A 24,172-nucleotide genomic window follows, 5' to 3' on the forward strand; every position below is an offset into this window, starting at 1 on the left:
AACGCTCTAACCCATTGCGCTCCAATGTTAGGTAACATTATTTGGGGGGTGAATATTTAATCAATATTTAATATACTTTATTGTTTATCTCAATAGAAAGTATACATGTACATCACAATATGCAGGTGTCCTGCACCACCTTAAAGCTGTTATTTACCTAATAAAATAGTGCAAGTGGATTTGAAGAATAGGTCATAAAAATACATGCATGTTACAAATGAATGATCTTTGTCTGAAGTTACGTACACAACACAGGTCTGCATGTCTCATTAGCGGGAACTAGTTTTACCCAGCTCTTCGATTAGATGAGTTCACGTGTATACATACATGGGTGTTGCTAAAACGCGGAACGGAAAACGGAACGGAAAGCGGAACGGAAGGGAAAACGGAAAATCTTATCTATGTTATTTACCTCATAGATTTGTTAATCATGCTAAAACGATATACTTTATGTATCTTTTAAATTTTTTTTTGAAAGATTAGCAATATTAGATTATTTATTCAAGAATATTAATTTCCTCAAAATTAACAGTACATGCATTGACCACTATATTCTGTCCCAAAATATCCTCGATTCACTTTTTGCTGTATATTTATATATACCTCAGGGTTCAAGCAATTCTCTTTTAGAAGCATTAAACATTCTCATTATTCTTTCTTTAAAACGTCCTCTCTAGCTTATCAGCTGGTATAAATACACGGCTAAAAAAAAGAAGTCTACGGGGTTTTGCATTTCAACAGACCCGGATGATAGTGTTGAAAAATTGTGCAAGGTCTTCTGAGTGACTTCCAAATGGAGAAAAGATGTTTACATTTTCCATTATAATTCGTCCAAATGTGCTGCATGAATATTTTGGGATTGACAGACTATAGTCCCAATATATAATCGGAAAATCAAACCAGGCAACGTATAGAGCTCTGTATTCGGATCATATGTATATAGCTGCTGGAATAAACAACTGCTTAGTAATGCAAACGTAAACAAAAACGTGATGATATTTCCATTCCGTTCCGCTTTCCGTTCCGTTTTCCGTTCCGCGTTTTAGCAACACCCATACATACTACGCAGAGCGCCAAATGTTGAAGAAACACGTTTTAGTGATCATATTGGAATAAGATTTGATATAAATACAACTGAAAATTTGAGAGGTAATGGGTATTGGAAATTTAATACATCTCTTCTTTTGTATAAAACATTCTGTGACGAATTAAGAAAACGTATAAAAGACGAAAATGTGGAACAGAACAACCTTGATCCTATACAAAAATGGGAACATATCAAAATGACAATTAGAACTTATTGTTCACAATACTCAAAACAAAAGGCAATGAAGAGTAAAAAGCGAATTAAATTCATAGAAGCCCAGCTTTAATCTATAGAACTAGCACGTCATTCTGAGATAGATATGTTAAACAAAAGAAAGCTCGAAAAAGAACTAGATGATTACTATAACGAAAAATGCAAAGGTGCATACATTAGATCAAGGGCTATATGGATTGAAAAGGGCGAAAAAAGCACCTCCTATTTTTTAGGTCTTGAGAGAAAACAACAATATGATAATACTATTAATAGGGTTAAAGATAACAACGATATGACTTATAGTGATAATGAAAATGTAATGAAATGTATTTACACTAGTAAAAATGCATCTGAAGAAGAAGTAAAAACCTATTTAAATGATATAGATTGTGAAAAAATAACAAAAGCGGAGAGAGAATTATGCGATCAGCTCCCCGAACTGGGGGAATGTAAAGAAGTTATAAAACTTATGAAAAATAATGCATCGCCTGGTCAAGACGGTCTACCCGCGGAATTTTATAAAATATTTTGGAACGATATAAAAGAACTTTTTTTCGCATCACTCTTAAAAAGCATTGAGCAAGGTATGCTGCCTTTTTCTCAAAGAAGCGCAATTATGTCTTTAATTTTTAAAAAAGGGGAAAAGGAAAATATATCAAATTACAGACCAATTAGTCTAACTAACGTTGATTATAAAATATTTGCTCATGTGTTAGTTAAGCGTCTTCAAAAAGTCTGTAACAGATTAATTGGACAAGAAAAAAGTGCGTACATTAAAGGTAGATATATAGGCGTAAATGCGCGCTTGATACTAGATATATTTGATTATTATATGAAGAACGAACTATATGGTATCTTACTTTTTCTAGATTTTGAAAAGGCGCTCGATATTGTTGAATACAATTTTATGTTTAAAACATTAGAAAAATTTTGCTTTGGAGAACAGTTTATTAAAATGATAAAAACACTATACAATGAACCTATTTTTAAGATAAAGAATAATGGATGGCTGTCAAAATCTTGTTAAATGCAAAGAAGCATTCGGCAGCAGCACTTTTGTTTGTAATTGTTATTGAAATATTAGCTGTTAAGATTAGAAAATGTGAAGATATAAATGGTCTGACATTTAATGAAAATAGTGGTAAGATAATTAAAATAGTTCAACACGCTGACGACTGCACAAATATGTTGAAAGATACAAATTCTCTTTAAAATGCAATTGAAATAATTAATGAATTCAGTAAAATGTCTTTTAACAGGGTCTTTTATTGAAATATATTCGAATGATAATTCAATACATGGAGTTAAAATTAATAAAAATTGTGTTAAGTCTTTGGGAATATATCTTAGTCATAACTATAAAGAATGCTATAAAAAAAAATTGGGCCACCAAATTAGAAAAGTTAGAACGAATTCTAAGCGTTTGGAAAAGAAGAAATTTAACAATATTTGGTAAATGCACAGTTGTTAACACATTAGCAATATCAAAACTTGTATATAATGCCTTTATATTATCTAACCCAGATAATGGATTTTTTAAAGATGTGACAAAACTCATTTTCAATTTTTTTGTGGAAGAAAAAAGATAGAATTAAAAGAAACATCCTTATTGGCGAAATTGAAAAAGGGGGTATATGGATTGTAGATATAGAGAGTAAATTTCTAGCTGCTAAGGCATCTTGGATTTCACGTATTTTAGACGACAGAAGCATTACATTCAAAACCCTGTCTGATATTCTTCATAAAACAAATCTCTCAATCCATGTGTTAAAAACAAGTGATTGTAAACATAGTAAATCAGACTTTTTTATTATGATAAAACTTCCACACTTTTATGTTGAAGTTTTTATTGCTCTAAACAAATGTAAAAAATTGAGACAAGTAAATCATCTGAAGAGAGATGAATTCTTAACAGAATTTATCTGGAATTATAATCTTTTTACTTACAAATCAAAACCATTGTGCTTTGAAAATTGGATCAAAAGTGGTATTTTATATGTGAAAGATATTTTTGATGCAGGTGAGAATTTGTATGACATAACTTATTTTTCTAGCATCATGAAAAAGAAAAATAATATTTTTTATGAGTATATTATGCTTAAAACGTGTTTTAAGAATTACATAGAAATATTTGATTGTTCTTATGCAAAATACATTAATATACATATAAATACAAAATGTTTTGTAGAATAAATCAAGAAAGAATTTTATTAATGTCGAAAGAAAATCTAAAATATTTTGTGAAAAAAAACTTAATTGTGGAAAATTGTGTTCTTTAAAAAGCTGGAAGTATTACATGTACTGATGATATGTACTTTACTTTAAGTAATTATATCATGTAACTTTATGCATTCATCAATTTTTATTCCACATTCTGGGGTTGCAGTCCTCCAGTTGGAAGACAATGGGTTCAAAGGACTACGGATTGGACTCTGTGTGTGAATCCCTTGTCTCTTGTCTTTGTGGAAAAGATTGTATATATACATTATATCTTGTGAAATACTATTGTTTAAGCTATATTTGATATTGTATTGCTGTTAAAAATTGAAATAAATTATGGAAAATTAAAAAAAACAAAAAAAAAAACAAAAAAAAAAACACCCATACATACATGTCTGTGTTTTCCGTATGCAGAAAAGGATTAGTTAAGATCAGCTAAAGGAATACATTATTGTGTTTTAATTGGATTATCATTATGATGTTGACCAATTTAGGTAAGCATCCTATCGCATTTGTAAAGTTTCTGTCATTTTAGTTGCAAAAGTTATTTTTTTTCATTTGTCAGACTGCATGCACTATTGAGTTGACCCCATATTGACCATGTATAAACAATTTCTTAATAAATTTGTGTATCATCTGTAAGAAGATGTAGACACTTATCATTTTTATATGAGTTATAATAGGAAGGAAGGAGTATTTCTTTCTTAATGTATTATAATGCATCAAATACAATGTAGGTCATTACCTTATGGGACTGTTCTGACCCCACGAAACAGGAAAATACAAAATATCTTCTAATTTCAATACGATGCATCAAATGGTGTAAAGTACATTAATGACCCTCAGGTGTTGTCTTTAACCCCCCCCCCCCCGCCTTTTTGAAATAGGAAATGATATGATACACTGTATATTTTGTTAACTTCTGAGATCTGAGATCCTCATCCCTAAACCATATAATTTATATTTGCTCTTTGTGTCACTGCGCGTAAAATTGTATATAGATTATGCCCCCTTGGAGACACCCTGACATTTTAGAACTAGAAATAATAATGTATTGTATCTTATTCATTTGGTATATAGTAGTGTTTGATCCATGAGGGTAATTCCTAGCCTAATGATTTCACTGCTTTGTTTAGGAGACTTTACAATTGCCCAAAATAGGCGAATACACATGGAAGTGATGCATATAACATTTTGTTTATAAATCTTAAAAATTGAATCAAGCAATTTCCAAAATGTTAATGTGAATCACGAGAGAAAAAGCAATAAAGAAATGATTTAAAATTTGCTACCGTACACATGTAAGAATGTATTAAGAAGACTGAATCTTTATAACCAGGTTAGAGGGGGGGGGGTGAATGTGGAGTATAAACATTTATAATTTGAATCATTTATTGTTATTAATTTTAACTTGTCAATGAATACTACTTATTGATCCCAAGGTAGAAATATGACCTCTGATCATATCTCAATAGATCATTTGTCAGTTATGCAAGGTGTAATATAATTTTCTTTAAGAATAACATGTTTTACTTGTTTATAAAAGTTTTTAGACACCCAAATTATATTTTGATTTTAATAGATCATTCGACAAGGGAGGGGGGGGGGGAGAACAGTTTATATTTGAGTTTGTTTAGGAGTGGGGGTTCCAAGTCATATAATTGACAATTTTTTAATATAATTTAAAGTAAGACAAAGCCATACTACAGCCATGAACATGAATAGTATTACAACACAGATGATTGATCTATATCTGTAGCCCTTTTCACAAAAAATCTTAAGGTTTTGCGTAAGATTTCAACTTAAGAATATCTTACGAGAAATCTTAAGTGCTTTTCACGAACGCATTCGTAACAGGTTTCACTTAAGAATTTACTTACGAGTTATCCTTTCCCTAGCAACGATTTGAATTCACTGAATAATTCTTATAAAACAGGAGCAACATATAAATAAACTGACATTCTCTACAAAAGGATGCAAAACTGAAATTATTTACCACTTACATCGAGTGAAATCAATGTGATGTAGTAGAAATCAAAATATGACGTCACAATCACAATGTGTGTTATGTGTGACGTAGGAAAATCTTACGAGAAAAATTTGCCGTAAAAATTTTTGGAGAATTTATTTGTGTATTTTTCTCAACAATAACTGCTATATAATGCGAAATAACGGTATTATGCGGCTCAAAACATTAAATTTAGCTGTTTTTCGTGTATATTTTACATAATACGATTATTATTTACAGTTTTGAAATACTTACGAGAGGGTATGTGCTATCGTAAAGTTACGACAAATTTTACACGTAAGAATCTCTTAAGATATTTTGTGAAAAGGAACAAAAACTTAAGTTTTCACTTACGATTAAAATCAATCGTAAGATTTTTTGTGAAAAGGGCTACTGGGTTCTTAAATTGGAATCATATATCATGTACATATTATATTATTGTTTCTTTGTTCAAGGCATTATAGATGGTATTTAGGTCATGATCCCAAGTGCTCTTCCTGAAATTATTAAATATCATAAAAACCATTGAGATCCCCACCTTAATCCAAAGATATTATTCCTCCTTAGGTCATGCAGGCGCATCAGATCATTATGGCATGTAAGTCATGACCCTAAGGGGTCATTCTGACCCCCTTAGAATCAGAAATTGTCAATTATCTTTAAATTATTGATGTTTGATGATCCTATCTCTATCTAATCTTTATTATTAAGTCTCCCGAATGAAATTTGGAGACTTATTGTTTTTGTACGGTTCTTAATACATGTATTATAATTCTTCATCTTCTTTTTCTTCTTTCCTGCTCTGAACTTGTTTCTCAGAGATGGCTGAACAGAATTGTACAAAACACTAGGATATAATAGGCTGCATATCTAGTTGTGCACCATGGTTTGATTTTTCTCATTTTGGGTTAGACAACCACTTTTCGGGGGAGGGGGGAGGGGGGTGTCAAGAGGGTGTCGGGTCTAACATTGAACCTTGTAGGAAGAATCGTAGACTCTCTTGTAAATGGTAACTTGAAAACGGACAAAGATAATAATATAGGGTTTTCATAATCATATATTGGCTGTTACTGGCAATATAAAGGGTTTATTAGATCTGATCCCTGGGGTCATCCCCACCCCCCAGGAATTTGAAAATACCAATTATCTTAGAAACTGTTATAATCATGACCCCTAAACCATATATATTCATGTTTCTGATGTCAAGGGGTATCACATGTTATGTAGGTCATGGGCCCTGTGGGTGGTCCTGACCCCCTCAAACAGCAAGTCCCTTAATATCTTCAAAACAGTTGAGATCCCCACCCTTAAACCATATATATTCTTGTTCCTTGTGTCAAGGGGCATCAAACGGTATGAAGGTCATGGGTCCCGGGGGTGGTCATGACCCCCCTTAACCATATACTTGATCCTTAAAGGGCATCAAAAGGTATGTACCGGTAGGTAATGGGCCTCAGGGTTAAATTTAATTTTTCAAAACCGTAATGCACATCTATGGAACAGTTCCTATCATATCCCAAGATATGATGTGTCTATCCATTAAATCATAAAAGGAGTTCTAGGATCTATGTTTTTTTAAGTGATAAACGTCAATCATTCAATTTTCTGCTACTTTTTGACTCCCTGGATGAAATTTAAATTTTTAAAACCTTACTGCACATCTATAGAACAGCCCCTATCATATCCCAAGATATGATTGTCCATCCATTAAATCATTAAAGGAGTGATAAACGTCAACTTTCTACACCTATTTGACTCCCTGGATGAAATTTAAATTGTTAAAACCTTATTGCACATCTATAGGACAGCCCCAGTTATATCCCAAGAGATGACGTAGCTACTCCAAAAGTTGTAAGAGGAGTTCTGCGAACCATATTTTTTTTGCAAAAAAACGTCATTTTTTGTTGCCCACTGATCCCCTTAATAAAAAAAAAAATTCTGGAACCTGATCACACCTCAATATGACACCCCCAATCATATTCTAGAAAATCATTTGGCTACTGCCAAAAAAAATTACGTTTTTGAAACCAGTTTTTTTTTGGTAAAAAAACCCCGTCATTTTTCAGTCATTAAATGACCCCCAGGACAAAATTGAAAATTCCAAAACCTTATTGCGCATCTATAGGATACCCTAAAACATATTCCAAAAGATGATTTGTCTACTGTTGAAAATGTAGGAGGAGTTCGAGGAAGAAGGTTTTTTGTAAAGAAACGTTATTTTTTACCAATTATTTGACCCCAGGACTAACAGAGAATTTTTAAAACCTTTTTACAAAACAACATGATACCCCAAATCAAACTCCAAGAGTTCAGTTTGCTGGTTTATAAGATTTAAGAGCAGTTTGAAAAAGTAAAACGTGACAGACGGACGGACAGACGGACGGACAGACAGACAGACAGACGGACGGACGGACGAAACAGGGTGACAACAATATACTAGAACTTTCTTTAGAAAGTGCGGGTATAATAAAACCCATCCACAATACAATAATGTAGAAACATTCATATGGCAATTCCCTGATCATGGATTTTTGTTTACCAAATGATTAAATTTCACAGCCAAACAAACTCCCTTAAAATTTGTACAATTGTATTCATACTTGTTTTCTTCTCAATCAAATGCATATACATGTAAAACCTCCCTTGAAAAATGCAAAAGACCTTACACTGGATGAAAAATCGTGTTTTAGGTGTTTTAGTCAGCAGAAACTTAAGTCTAAGATTCGTGATGGTTTCCGCAATGCAGAAACTAAAATTGTAACCTATGAAAAGTTGTGTAAATTATAATGGAAATATCAATCAGTTTCAGCACATTTCCGCTAGGTTTCAGTATGCTGAATTTTTAAGTTATGATTCCAAATGGTTTATGCATTGATTTGAGTTTAATAGTGATATCAATTATTTTCAACAGGTTTAAGTTTAATTCTAGCTTAATGATAATGAATCCGTATATACTTATATGTACAATATGTTTTAGCGTGACTGAAACTATATGTTTGCATGTAACTATCTTTAAATGTGGAAAATGAGGCGATTAACACATTTGCTAAGTAATTAATTGAATATGAAAAGAAAAACTGATGTCTGATCTTGTTTAATGATGAAATCATTAATCTTACGTACTCGGGCACGTGTATACATGTATATACATTATTTGTTCAGGTGACCTCGTCTTTGTGATTTTCCTGTATATTATGTGTGGATAGCAGGGTTTTTCCGCCAGGAGTTAAAAAAAACTGTTACATAACATATACACAGTACTAAGCGTAAGTTTATAAATGTAGCCCGGCAGGAAGTTATTTTTTAAATTTGTGTGTACCTGAGTTAGTAAAACTAATTAGTAAATTATAATTAATTAGTAACAAAAATCTAGCTAGCTATATATCGCAAAGAGTGTATGATGAAGTATTTTACTTAGTACACTCATTTAATTTATATACCTATTTTGTAAGACACCTTCTTTAATTATCATTTGAATAAATAAATCAATGAACCTTGAGGTACTAATTAAGCAAGCAAATTAAGGTAAATTCGTTGTAAATGCTACATTATTACAAATCATACTGACACGTTGTTACTTTGAGTGTTTTTCCGTGTTATTATTATTTTCGGTATAAAAGGGGAAATAACTCGCTTTGAGGGATATTATTCTTGTTGGATTAATTAGCAGCTCTACTCGTGGGAGCTTTCCAAATATGGTTCGTCCTCTACGGTGGCTGTAATCCAAAGTAGAAGAAAATTATTAATATACATTAAAATAATTTATACAAGTTTATTCGAAGAGGCGTCGCATGGAAATGACCGAGGAAGGTCAGATTTCCAGCAACGCCCCTTTGCCTCTGGATTACAGGTTATTGACCAATCAAAATTTAGTATTAAAATTACGGTACTATCAAATGTGTGAAAATTGACCATTTTAGGACTTAACCTTTCGATGACAAAACACGTGACTTCCAAAGCTAGCCCATCTTATTGCTAAAATTCAACACAGCTGTACACCGCCTTGGGCTATCCCGAATTTACCTCAAACAGTAGAAAATACAATAAAATTACGTAATTGATTAAGCCTCTATCGGACCAGGCCGGATATCAAAAGCTGATAAGTAAACAATTTACACACAATACAAAGGAACATCAATTAAGTGGAGATACCAGAGATTACGCAATTTAAAAAAAACTATTTACCAAATAAACAACACCATGTCCAGCAGAATTTCTTTCATTTGTTTAACATATTTGACAGTTGAATGAGTCAAAGAAAAATGAAAGATAAACTGGGAAAAGTCAGTAAATAATTTAACTACTTAACTAAATTATATCTTTGCACATTAAGTAAAAGTATCTGTTGAAAGATAATTAGTTGAAATGTATAATATTGAATTTCATTTCATAAATATATTTTCTTTTCCACAATAGTCATAACAACAAATTTGATTTTGAAATAAATGTGTGGAAAGACAAAAAATCGTACAACCTGAAGTTTAGAATTAATTCATTTTTTTAAATACCACGCCAACACATGTACACAGAATTTTTTTTTATAAATCTACAGTTGATAATAACAAGTAAAAACCACTTGGAATTTGAGTCTAGTATAAAAATTGTTTATTTACATACATTTTAGACTTTACTACATGTATAATTCGTGCATTTTTATACTTTGCATTTACATTGTCCTTTCTGTACTGTAAACACAGATATTGATACATGTTTATGAAACATGCACATGTTTCTGTAATAAGATATAATAAACATTAATTATAATTTTACTGAAGTTATACTTCATATTACAAAAGCAGTTTAAAATCCAGCACTAGTTATGTGGTGCAGGTGATTTTAATTCCATTTTTTAATTTGATTGTACATTCAAATACATTTGATGTAGAAAGTATACCAAATAATTAAAATTATATTTTGTTTATTTATCAGTCACACGTGTACATCTTACTTCCCGGCTTGTTTAATGTTTAATGCTTTTGTATTTTAATTTTATAAGTATTCTTAACGTACTTTTCATCGTATGATCAAGCAGTGCACATAATATGTAACTGTAAAATAATTACCATCAATTCATCGTAGATGTACATTGACCATACGGGTAAACCCTGTTAACCAGCCCACGGTCAAGAACCCCGTTATTTGATCGGCATCTAATTATACTTGTGATTTCTGTGTGTTAATGCAGAACCTGCTCTGTGATGAACGTAATAATTTCACACCTCTATATTTTGAATAAGAAAATGACCGTGCTTAGAATCGCAGTGAAAATTGGACAAGTCAGGATTAACTTGTAAGTATACTATAGATGGCTTGATCATATTGAGTTTAAGAAAATCATAAGAACATGTAAATAAAATATAGTTTAAATCTGATACATATGTTTCATTCGAATTTGTTAAATTTCATTAGATATATGTAAACAAACGGTCGGCCATTTTTTTGTTAATCACCAAATACAATTGTAACAAAAACACGTCAATTCTTTGTTGTGTTTAACCAGGAAGTACCGACTCCAACAGTTTTTATTTAAAATAAATACATATATAAAATATTCTACTCGGTAAAAAATGATAATTTTGATTAAAAATAATTTATTTTAAACTATCCCAAGATCCACTTTTTCAAGATTTAGCGGGTTCTGATTGGTCAGTATTGGCGCACTTTATAACTCTGAGCGAAGGTTAAAATAGACAAGAAGGTGCTGTTGTAAAATAGAGAATTGAGAAACATTAATAGCCTCCAAAACAAGGAGATAATTCAGAAACGAAGAAACGAAGAACTAATCTCAAAGTAACTTAACAATATTGATACTCCCAATAACATTTTCAAGGCTCTTATTTTTCTCTTATTTGTAAACGAGATCTCGCGCCATCAAATCAAAATGGCGTCATTTTTTCAAATTTGGTTCGCAATTTGAATTTTTATTACCGTGTTTCTCTAAAATATACGTTTTGACAAAGTTGACCATGAACCAAGTTTATATTCACGATAATCAAGATTATTAAGGATATATATATATATATATATATATATATATATATATATATATATATATATATATATATATATAAATATATATATATATATATATATATATATATATATATATATATATATATATATATATATATATATATTATGATAAAAAATTAGTTATGTTAATTATATGAGGGGTTTAATTGACACCCAACCCCTCAAATAATTGTAATCATTCAGCTCTTATATTCTTTTCTCTAATTCCCGAAAAATATTTAGAATTCATTAACTCTGCAAATGCGGTTAAGCAAGAAAACTGATACAAAGAACACAATCCAAATCAAAAAGGGAAAATCAAAATCCCTTTTTTGACCCCATTTTTCATATCTGCATCCATTTACACCCCTTTTTGCCAAATATAAGCCTTTACAAGTCAAAGTTCATGGATTTTTCCTGAATCATTGACATTTAAATGCATTACACAGACATTTAAAATGAGTAACGTCCTCTTATTCTTATAAAAACTTATGAAGCATTAGAGGAACATTCCTTTTTTACCTAAACTAAAATCTCTACATTTCATTTGAGGAACGTTCCTCTTTCCACTTCAACAGAAATCTTGACAAGCCATCTGAGGAACGTTCCTCTTATCGCTACAACTGCAATCTTCACAAAGAATCATAAGTGGAAAGTTCCTCTTTTCTCTTTAACTGAAACCTTTACATGGTACCTGAGAAATGTTCCAATTTCCTACATTTATAAGTAAAACAGCAAATAAGTTGAAATAAAATAATCTTAAATTAAATAAGCATTTAAACATGTTATACTTTACGTAAATATTTAGGATGTTAACAAGTACTTGAGTACTTGACTATCGCTCAGTCCCAATGATGATCAATTAAAATTTTCTTAGTCGATTACTCGATATAAAGTAAAAAAGAGTTTAAATTTTAAATAGTTTTTATCGCTGCATTTTGGGGTTACAAATCAAAATAAGAGCTTCTTTTTTTTTTTTACATTTTTAGTCGGTCTGTTTTATCGGTGCTCCTTAAGTATTTTTAAGCGGCAAACACATGTATATTAATAGGTGTCAAAAACTGATCTTGTATTGTAGATCAAACTATAATTAATTGTTTTCAATAAAAGTACATAGGCATGTAATTTTAAAAGAATATAAATTTAATATTCCTTTTTATATTAAATATCAAGTTTAGTTAGTAATTTGATTAGATGTTTATATAATCAAAAATTTAACTATATTAAGTATTGTCTCAGTGCAAATGATTTTATAATTATTAAAAACATAAAGCTCGCATCCATCAAATTCAGAATGGAGTTCCCAAGTAGAGCTGCAATTTCCTGAAAGCACTTTCACTTAATTCAGTCTTTGATATATGGTTGACATGAGCCAAGGTTTATCTTCTGTTCTGTTTATCTTCTGGTCATACTGTGTGACTGGCTGGATGGCTTTTGAACTTTTCTGTGGCCCCATTGATTTCCTCCCAGGGGGGATGTCCAGATCTTCTATAGAATCTATGTATAATACATATTTGCATTAAAACTCATCATCGCTAAATAACTTCCTGTTATTTCATTTCATAATGAAGATCTGGCTGTAATGCTTATTTTTGTTAATAACACACAAATTCTCAAAACAAACATATAAGTATTGACATTCTTTAAGAAGAATTACCCAGTATATTAAAGGTCACATACGTTTTTCCCTGCTTAACTTGAAAGAGAGAGAGAAAGAGATATGTAGCGAGAGAGAGAGAGAGAGAGAGAGAGAGAGAGATTTGTATAACAAATATTTCTCTTCGGATATATATACCTATATCTAAATACGTTTAAACATTTACAGAATCCAAGCAGGATAATTAAGCATGAATTTGATTTGAATCTACCAAACATCAATATACTCTTGAACTTCTGCTCTAATCATAAAACACAGTGGTATTATTGCATTTTGTTTTGGATTGCGACAGATCTGAACACTTCCTATCAAACCCCAAAGCTAATGTTATCAGGCCGGTCATTCTTGCGAGTATGAGAATTGTTAACAGCTCTAAATTATTTAAGCCAGACAGCTGAGCAGATAGCATTTGCATCACTTAAATAATGCAGGAATTATCAACCACGTCAAACAAGAAAGTTGTATAATTCAGATTCTGTTCATCCTATCAATTTAATGTCGCAGCAAGGAAATACTAGAATTCAGTAAATTAAGCTTGATGAGCTTGGTCAAACTTGTTAGTGTTTGAAATTTAGAAGCATAAATTATTCAGAATATTTGCTCATCATAAATTCTGACTTGTTATACTAAGGACTTTATGTTTGTTTCATCAAAATCCCCGGTTACCTGTGTGCCCTACCTAAGTTAATTAAGCTAAACAACATCTCTCCTATAAAGCATTCAAACTCCAATCATATATGAATCAGATGTTTGTGTGGGATCATTCTCAGTGACCACTTGTCCAAATGTCTGGCCTCCTTTTTGTCTTTTCTTTTAAATTTTAAATCAACTCCTCCATGCAATCACTAGTCCCACTGGTAGTAATGTGGACCTAGAGCCTGTTTGACAAAGATTTCCTAAGATGTTTCCTAAGACAGAACTTAAGATATGCTTAAGTTATAACTTAAGAAGTTCCTAACTGTTTCACAAAACTTTCTTAGCGTATTGCAGTTGACTAAGTCTTATCATAAGATACATTGTAAGCTACTTTCATATAATAAATGAATACCGATAATGTAAATTCTTTTCAATATGAATGTAAAATTTATAAGTGAATGTAAAAACTTACATCCCTTCTTCATCTAGAAACATCTTAGAAAAAAAGTAGAATATGTAAATAGAGTGTAAATAGTGTAGTGTCTATGCGCATGTACTAAAATTTTGTATAATATTTTACATTAATGCATACAAGAGTAAATAAGAATTACGCAATAAACTCGTATATTCTTTTAAAAACGGTATTTTTATTATTTGAGAGAGAATGAATTGATCGTAGTATCTTTCTTGTTGTTTTTTTGTTGTTGCTATATGTACATATTTTTCTATATTTTTTTGGGATATGATTGCATGAATTAATTAAAAACATTGGTCACAACTAGAATTTCTGTTGTTCTTTATAAATGATCTGCTGCATTTTTTTTAGTCTAGTTGGTCCATTATAAATAGCCCATGTTAACATATAGTTATGCTTAATCCTAAATTAACTAGAGGTACTGTGAGCAAGCTCATGATTGATACCCCCCGCTAAGATAAAAATCATAATGCGTGTATATTTACAATTATAGAAAATATTGGATGAATCTATTTCACCATCCATTTTCTTTAAATAACTGCTCTATTTTTTTAAAACTGTTGGTCATAAGCAATATTTGTGTGAAGTAAGAACATTCAATGCATCTCCATTAGAAAGATAATGACCGGCACGAATTTTGCACTTTTTCTGCCAGTGACCTTGACCTCAGCCAAATTACTTTGGGTCAAGTTCATGACAAACCCTTAGGTCATAAGCAAGGTTTGTGTGAAATAAGAACGTCCAATGTTTCTCCATTAGAAAGATAATGACAGGATACAAATTTTGTACTATTTCTGCCAGTGACCTTGACCTTGCCAAAATGACCTTGGGTCAAGGTCATGACACACCCTTAGGTCATAAGCAAGGTTTGTTTGAAGTAAGAACTTGCAATGTTTCTCCATAAGAAATATATGGACCGGACACAAATGTTGCACTTTTTCTGCCCTTGACCTTGCCCAAATGACCTTTGGTCAAGGCCATGACACACCCTTAGGTCATTAGCAATCTTTGTGTGAAGTAAGAATTTCCAATGTTTCTCCATAAGAAAGATATGGACCGGACACGAATTTTTGTACGTTTTCTGCTAGTGACCTTGACCTTGCCCAAATGACCTTGGGTCAAGCTCATGACAGACCCTTAGGTCATAAACAATCTTTGTGTGAAGTAAAAACGTCTAGTCATTTTTCATAAGAAAGATATGGACCGGACACGAATTTTGTAATGTTTTTTCCAGTGACCTTGACCTTGCCCGAATGACCTTGAGTCAAGGTCATGACACACCCTTAGGTCATAAGCAATCTTTGTGTGAAGTAAGAACTTCCAATGTTTTTCCATAAGAAAGATATGGACCGGACACGATTGCACAGACAGACGGACAGACGGACGGACAGACGGACAAGGTGATTCCTATATACCCCCCAAACTTCGTTTGCGGGGGGTATAAAAATGCTCGTTGAGATATCCACCGTAGCTAGTGTACCTCTAACATCAATTTGTTTAAATTCACTGTTGTTAATTTCCTTCCTTTCACTTCAATTTTTTACATGCTCCCAAAAGAGGGAGGAGGGACTCCATGTTTATTCACTTTTTGATTTGTAAATTTAAGAAAATTGTTTGCTGTGCGAAAAGTTAAGGGGGATGCTACGGGCCTGCTTGAAAGTGTTGATTTAAAAATGAGGTGGCTTTTTTTTTTAAGAAAACACTCCAAATAAATGCATCTTGGCTGATAGAAGAAGTGAGGAGGCAAATATTTCAGAATGAAACAACATTCCCATGGATGATTTAGCATCAATATTCCTAAATCACTTAATTTAATCACTCCTACCCCCCTACCCCGACAAAAAAATCAAATGAAGAAAACACCTAACATTTCTCTCCTAAAAGAGAAGCTTATTTCGTGGAGGGACAGGACAAATCATCCAGCCATTCTGTAATTGAGTATTTATGTAGTATTTATTCCTTTTTCAGATATTAGTAATTCTCAGGCATGAATAATTTAATTATCATCAGTGCACTAGCTATAACTATATACCTGCTATACTTCTGCGCGTGCAACCAGATAATCTAAAAATATTGTAAAAATTAAAAGTCTACACCAAAGAAATTAATCGAAGAAATATATGTATAATTTGATAGTTCTAATGTTTTCAGTTTAGAAGTAAAGTGGATATATTACAAAGAGAGGACATGCATAGGCTATGCCTGTTGTCAAATCCTATTGAATTTTTTCAATAAAATATGTTTAAATAAGAAAGAAGTAAAGTGAAAAAGTCTTAATGATACCCGTTATCTAGTATTTTTGTTCAACTTTAATGTGCATATAATTCATTTCAATATAATATGAACAGTCACCATGTTAAGTTTGTTCCTAAAACATCAATTTACCTGTCAAAGTTAAAATTCATAATATACGACTAGAATAGTGAAACCGATAAGTAATGAACTTAGGAAAAGGTTCTTTCCTAAGATATAACTTAGTCTTGAGTTTGCTTTGTGAAATGGGCCCCTGTGCACTCAATAGATTAATCCTTTCACATTTGTACAGGTTACAATTTTGTGACAATTCATTTCTGCAGATTAATCATATATTTAATATTTAACTTTTTCTTCAATAGAGCATGTTCCTATTGTTTATGATTTTCCTGTTTACAAAGTCTGATTTGTAAGATCTAAAACTCACATCATGTAAATGGAGTTTATAGTGTTACTGAATTCATTTGTCCCAAGGGGGTCATTTTCCTAGCAATGGTTTTGATATGCATTTGTAGGGGAAATTGATAACCTGTAAAATGAGAAGTGGCTAGCAGATTACGCTGTTTCAAAAGAGCCTTGTGGGAGTATTAGTCCCAGAAGGACAGCTATAGTGTGAGATAATCTAAAAGTAAGAATAACAAACCTTAATCTTCAAGCATCTTAAGCTCTGTCCAAATTAATGCTCCCCATCCACTAGACCAGCAAACAATTCAAATGTAGTGATTTTCAAATCAAAATCCACCAGGCAAAATATTTTGTCAATGCCAAACATTATTACCTATAACATTACATTGTATTATGATAATTATATTTTGATTTTGAACATCATTTACAAAATTTGATGATTACAATAAATATTTTAAATATCAGATAATCAAGAATTTTGTATCAATTTAATTTACATGCTTTAGGTTTGCAATTACCTTGATTGTAGTAAATTAGCAGAAGAGCAAAAGAAACTCAGTTATGTATTTTAAACGTTTGAATATGATAAAAGTATTTATTACCTTGATGCATGCATCCTGCGATGTTTCTAACTGCAATTTCCAAACAATATTTCCGTTCTGCTTCATAAATATTCTCTTTTGAGAAGTGGACAGGCATAGCCTACATCCAGTGGATGTAGGCTATGCCTGTCCACTTCTCAAAAGTGGATGTAGGTTATGCCTGTTCACTTCTCAAAAGAGAATACTTTATAAAGTGCACATGCAGCGTTGATCTTAAATTAAATTTGCGACCACATTTTGCATCTGTTCCTAAAGCAGTGATCTGCTGTTGAAAGCTCTCAAATTTCACACGGTTACTATTATTAGCATACCCCTAACATCTTATCAGCTTCTAGTTAGTGATTGACATCTGATAGAGGACCTTAGCATGTGCATGTAACAGCAAGTTGTTACTCAGCTTGAAATGGCCGGCGATGACATTAGGAAACCTACAAATTCGTTAAATGAAGCAGAGGAATATGGGCTATAGGTCATGACATTTCTATTGACCATGCTGAGAAGTTATTTACAGAATATACTGGAGTATTTTGATATTAGATATTTTCTAATTGATAAACATGAAGTACTCCAAGAAAGCCAAAAAGTGAGTTTTTTTTTTACCTTAAATATCCTCCTTAATACCAGAGGTAGATTTGTAGATTTATCAAAACTACAAGTACACTATTGAATTATAGCTCGTGTATGTTGTGATTTTATTAGGAAGGGGGTTGGGGTAAATTGTTAGCTACATGTAGCTAGTGTAAGATATAATTTACATTTATATTAATATAATGATTGCATTTCATATGAGAACTGTAATTCAACATTTTACATCCTAATGTTTGTTACTATCATGCTTCTCAAAGAATTTGACTAATGCAAATTTCTGGTAAGCTGATTGTTTTCTCAAAGCTTAGGTCCTGTCACACCAGATTGCATTCCCCCAGAATTTCACGATATTGTTATATTTCTGGAATTGCTGTGGGTTCGCAGGGAAATTCAAAAACAGTGTACAGTTGTATTTTAAATTTTTACAAGGTGAAAATGTGACAGCAAACAAGGGATTTCTACTCAGCTCCTGTATTGTGTAAATGCATTCCTACAAACTTCTACTTTTAACAAATGACTGCGCTCCAACTGAGTGCTCTTAATGTGCTTAGAGTTGTGGCCTCGAGTTTACGGTGAGTTTGTGTGTGTGTGTGTGTGTACATACACCGTGTTCATAAGTTTTTATAAGAATAAGAGGAACGTTATTCATTTTAAATGTCTGTGTAATGCATTTTAATGTCAATGATTCAGGAAAAATCCATGAACTTTGACTTGTAAAGGCTTATTTTTGGCAAAGAGGGGTGTAAATGGATGCAGATATGAAAAACGGGGTCAAAAAAGGGAATTTTATTTTTACAACCATGATACGACAGAGGATATGCGGGCGATTCATCGTAACCATCTTGTCTCTTTTAGAAAAAATAAAACAGAAACACTATGTTTAAATCACCATTTACATGTACTGTTGAAACATATCTTAAAATTAATTCGGATTAGGTGATAAAATGACATCTCACCTATATTAGAAGAGTTATCGCTCAGAGAGTTACCTCCCCTTTGGGATCATTTGTGCGTTTGAAATGTGAATTGATTTGAGAGACCTTCCTGACTGAGAAATCAAATGCAATAGTTCAAGTACAAGACGGCTATAGATATTATTAAACTTGGTATGATTTTCTTCCCTTTTACGAGTTCTTTATGAAAATTGATGCTCATTTGTTGAGGGATGAGTGTTTACTTTGTAATGTTAATCAAAATATACAAAAATGCAGATTTTAGGAATAAGTAGCCAATTTTTCAAGAAATTTACATAACTAGTAAACTTTTCAACTATATGAGCATTGATTTCTTTGATGTATGGGCAATTTTGAATATGTTGTCATTTTACTTACTCTAAACTTGTTTTGTCTTGCCTTTGAACTTTTTGTCTCAATTTAGCATTGACATTTTGTCTAAAAGACGCCCACGTGACCCTAAAAAGTAACGTGACTGTCAAATTTAGACATGGTTAAGTTAAAGAGACCAGTACCTTTACAAAAACACCCAAAATAGTTTAGAACTATTCATTATGCAGAAATGAATACTAGACTAAAGCAAAACGACCTCCCCTCCTTTTACTGCTGTTTAAATGCAAAATGTTGCCTTAACTGTCCTGCGTACTTGCAATTCAAAATAAGTACGAGGGTTGTTTGGAAATGATTGAGACATTTACTCTTACTCCCTTGGGAGAAAAGATAAATCATTGAAATTTAAACAGAAAATAAAGAAGGATGTCTGTTATTAACGTACACATTTAGAAGTTAATAACATAATTTGTTTATTCCTGGTAAGCCAACAAACTTGCACATTTAATAACCCGGCGCAACTGCAAACTCGCAACGTCATTTTAACGATTTTACCTTGATCCTATTTTATTACCACCTTACAAACGAAAGAAAAACATTAACTTTTCTTCATAATCTATTTTTTTCTTTTTTTATTTGAAATGGCAGAAGTTACATATATTTTTCGGTCTTGATTTTTTGCCAAAAAACGAGTTACTTCTTCCCAAAAGTCTACTTTATTTGAAACTTCTCTAACATTCATTCTTTATGTGTCTTAGAACTGTTTAAATCGTTGTGTGTGAAAAAGTACTTGATATCTAGTCCCTTTTTAAAATTCTAGTTAAATAAACAGTAAATAAGCTTCGATTACTATTATCTGAAGCTCATGACCCTTTTCCATTGTATAGTTTTTATTTAGGCAATTTCTTGGCCAAAAAAGAACTTCTTACGAGATTCACACTAATTTTATGTATATTGGTTGCACCGCCTTGATGTCAAAATTCATAAAAATACTCTCTTTGTATGTATTTCAAAACAAACACCAGTAAAACTTACACAAAAGCTAGTCACAATAAATAGCATGAACAAACATAATTTGACTTTCTTTTTTATCAAGAATTGTATGTTTAACAACACTTAAAATGAAGATGTTCTATTTTTTTTTAATTCTGAATTTGTACCTGAGCCGGGTACCCCGACCACCAACTTGTTTATGTACTGTCATAAACAAACTATTAATTATTTTGAAATATTACTTTTACTGAACATTTTGTTTCTGTTTCCCTTAAATGCAAATAGAAGTTTTCATTAACGATATTTTTAGACAATATAGAGTAATACGATGTTTAATATCCCAAAATGTATTTGTCGCTTATTTCTTTGAAATTTTTGTTGACGTCCATAGTAGAAGATGTTTTAAACTTTAAACGGGAACTATGGGGTAATTTGTTTTAACTGAAATTATCTGTAAAGAGGATGAATTGCCCCGATACTTTAAAATGCCTTATGAATATCAATTTGTTGATAAAAGGATCACCTAATTCAACATAAATTGACCATCCATACATTCTGTGTTTCACAGAATTTAAAACGATATGTGAACTATTTAAGTTTGATAGTCTTGTAGACAAGACCGTTTATAATCTCTTATAATTTCCTTTCTATTTAAGAATAAACATACACATGTATTCATTTAACCAAACATTACCAGTTTGCTATACATTATCATCACACTCGATCACCTTTTATACATATAATAACACTCATTACGGCACTGACATTTTAGAGTGACGAGGGGATTAACTAGAAACAAATGATATTGCAGGATTTTAAATCGTTATAAATATCAATAGATTCAATAATTTAATGATTCATGGGTCCGTTTGATATTGAATTTGTTCGATATATCAAAAAATGCATATCAAAACATGTTTTTTTTTAAAACCCCTATATACATTGCATTCGTATCTGTTAAACACTGGATAATGTCGACTGGATTATGATTAGTTTGCAATAAGTTTGTTTTTTAAAGCATATCAATTACAAGAAAAGAGGCTGTGAGGAAGGTTTGTTCAAAATTATAGGTAAACCGATTTATTATATTTGTTTATTATTGTAATGAGAATTTTGTAACAAGTATCACTTACCGGCAATGGCGACTTCACATTTAAGTTTGCCGCGTGAACCTTTTATTTCAGTTTGGTCATCTGTATCTACGTTAAAAACAGACAAATCATGAACCATTAACCAACATCAGTATCAAAAAGATGAACAAAATTAGCTAACTAAACTACTCTGGATAGCTTGATAAAGCTATGAAGCTTATTCAAGCTGTATAGCTATTTAAATCAGAGATTGTACAGGGCATGTAAAATCTTTGTATTACATGTAAAGAAGTGTTAAGACTTATCATTTGTATATGAGATATAAGTAAATTTGTTAGTGATTTATCATAATGACGTGTTTGATAAACAATAAAAGAAACATGTATATTATAAAATAAATTAATGAATAAATACCCGCCCCATCAGACCTATATGTCACTTTATAAACATGAATATAAAAATATAAGTTTCTGCATTGCTATTTTTGAATAGAAAACATTTCACATAAATGCTGAGTATAGGAATTTGACAGTTTGTCTAGGAAAGTTGAATAAGAGAAAACTAGTGCAATCTGAGTGATTTGTAATCGATTATTAATCATATAATACATGTACATAACTAATCGTTCACTTCCCCCTAAATCGCCCTGTTTCTATTCTGATAGGAAGAACACCACGCCTAATTGAGCTAAATTGAGGTTCGGGTATGTGAATAGCAACGTATTTTTGTAAATCAAAATCACTTTTAAAAGATTTGTATGTTCTGGGCTTTGAAACACTTTGTTGTTCAGTGTGCCAGTCATTCATTTAACCACTCTAACTACTAAGCTATATGGACTTTCGCTTCAGGACTTTGGAGCCCAGAATCAAAATATGTGGATCGATTTAAAAACACATGTCATATTCTAAAATTATATAAGCGTTTTTATCGAATAATTAAAATTTTTAAAAAATCAACACAAAAAAGTTGAAAAAGTAAAAAAGTATTGCTTTGGTTCCTTCTGGTGAGGACCATTCGGACAAGTAAAAGGCATTGCGGCGGATGACTCCCTACCATCTTACCATCCCTGAAAGTTTGAAAGTTCTATCTCTGATACTTTTTGGGGAAAATCATGAACAAGCTTAAACATAAATTTTTAACATTTCGAGACCGAAAACGACGACCTTAAAATGACGTGAAATTTTCTTACAAATTTTATTATTTATAAGATCTGGAAGTCTCATCAAAATCGGCCAAAGCGTTTTTAAGAAAACATGAGAGAAAAAAATAATAGAGGAAAAGAAACAAAGCAAAAACAAACTATCTAATGAGTAATAAAACTAGAGGCAATCACGATCTCGTTGACAGCAAAGAGAGGTTTTCCGTTTGAATGCACAATAAAATAGACTATTAATAGGTGTATTTTTTTCTTTTTAATCATTTCTTAACACTTAATAAAATTCCATTTACCTGTCTAAAAGAATTGCAATAAACATTTAATCATACTTTAAAAGTCGCTATTATTGTGATTTTTGATAAAATGAACTTGGAAATGAGTATAATCAATCATTTCAAAAATAAAATCATAAATCCTAACAGAGTGAAGGAAGAAAAATTAATCGGTGCTCGTGGGTTAAATCTGGGTCACCTGCACACATCTCCTCGACCATAATGACTGAGCTACGTAGACTCTCGCTTTATTACTTTGAGGCCAAAAATATCGAGAATGCGTGGATCGATTTAAAACAAAATTCATATTCTGAAGTTTTAAGAACGTCTCTAACGAAACAAAGCAAAAAGAAATTCAAGTCAAAAACTTGAAAAGTTAGTTTTTTTCAATTCCTTCCAGTGACAACAGGAAGAGACGGCAGACGTTCGGATATGCAAAAGGCACTGCTTGTTTTAAATCGCGAACAAGCAAAAACATAAAATTTTAAATTTCCCGAGACCAGGGTGACGACGAAAACATTGCAGTTATTTTCTCACAGATGTTGTCACGAATAAGATTTAAAAAATTCAACAAAATCGGCTGAAGCATTCTTAAGAAAATGTGACAAAAATTAGTGATAATTGATAAAAAAAAAAAAGAAACAAACCAATAACAGTAAGGTCTTCCGTTCGAAACGAAAGACCTGAAAGGTGAAAAGACCTAAAAAAAAAAAAAAAACACAAAAATGTCATTTTATGACCCCAAGACAAAGATATTATTTCCAAGACCCTATCGCACATCAATAAGACCCTAAAACATATTTCAAGATATAATTTGTCTAATTGTGAAAATCTAAGAGGAGTTCGAGGAACCATTTTTTGTGAAAAAACCGTCAAATTTACCAAATATTTGAACCCCAGGGACCCGTTTCACTAAAAGGTGTACACCCGGCGTAACCTTACGCCTGGCGTAAATCTGGACTTAAGTCAAATATTTGGACGAAGGTCCGTTACTTAAGATGACTGCTAATTTTGTTGCTGAGAGTATCGGTGTTGACTGAAATGTTGAAATGTACAATTTGTCACGTAAATTTGATTAACTTCATATGGAACTAAGAATATAAGGAGTGTTGATGGGTTGCACCAATTCTCGTAGAAACTTTCTTACCATGCTCTATGCACATTCTTTATATTTGCACTTGCCGTATACATGTTAAAACGACACATTTTGACAAATAATCG

This window comes from Magallana gigas, chromosome 4 (genome assembly GCF_963853765.1).
Source record: "Magallana gigas chromosome 4, xbMagGiga1.1, whole genome shotgun sequence".
Classification (NCBI taxonomy): domain Eukaryota; kingdom Metazoa; phylum Mollusca; class Bivalvia; order Ostreida; family Ostreidae; genus Magallana; species Magallana gigas.